Here is a 1007-nt window from a genome sequence, read left to right on the forward strand (position 1 = left end):
TATATGGAAATGTTGCACTACGCTGCCATGTAGCGAGCTCTCTGTACATGAACATATTGGACTTGTCTGCCATGTATCTAGCTCTCAGTACATGGACATGTTGGACCCATATATCATGTAGCTAGGACATGAATATGGATAAGTGGCACTACTCTGCCATGTAGCTAGCTCTCAATATATGAACTCCTTGGGCTCATCTGCCATGTAGCTTAAACCCTGTATATGGAAATCATGCACTACTCTTCCATGTAGCTAGGTCACTGGATATAGACAAGTTGGACTCATATGCCGTGTAGCTAGTACCCTGTATATGGACATGTTGAATTACTCTGCCATGTAGATAGCTCTCAGTATATGAACACGTTGGGCACATCTGCCATGTAGCTAGAACTTTCTATATGAAAATGATGCACTAGTCTGCCACGCAGCTAGCTTTATGTATATGGACATTTTGGACTCGTCTAACATGTATCTACTTCTCTGTACATGGATATGTTGGACTGATCTGCCATATAGCTAGCTCTCTGTATATGAACATGTAGGGATTGTCTGCCATGTAGCTAGCTCTCAGTATATGGGCAAGTTAGACACATCTGCTCTGTAGCTAGTACTCAGTATATGAACATGTTGGACTGATCTGCCATGTAGCTAGCTCTCAGTTTATGGACATGTTGAAATCATCTGCCATGTACCTAATAACATGTATATGGACATGATGGACTACTCAGCTATGTAGCTAGCTCTCTGCATATGAACACTTTGAACTCATCTGCCATATAGCTTGAATTCTGTATATGAAAATGATGCACTACTCTGCATTGTAGCTAGCTCTCTGTATACAGACAAGTTTGACTCATCTGTCTTGTAGCTGGGAGTCTATATATGGAAATGTTGCACTACCCTGCCATGTAGCTAGCTCTCTGTATATAGACATGTTGGACTCATCTGCCTTGTAGCTAGCCCTCTAAATATACACATGTTGGACTCATTGGCCATGTAGCTAACTC

Source organism: Chrysochloris asiatica, unplaced genomic scaffold (genome assembly GCF_000296735.1).
Source record: "Chrysochloris asiatica unplaced genomic scaffold, ChrAsi1.0 scaffold00410, whole genome shotgun sequence".
Taxonomy (NCBI): Eukaryota; Metazoa; Chordata; class Mammalia; order Afrosoricida; family Chrysochloridae; genus Chrysochloris; species Chrysochloris asiatica.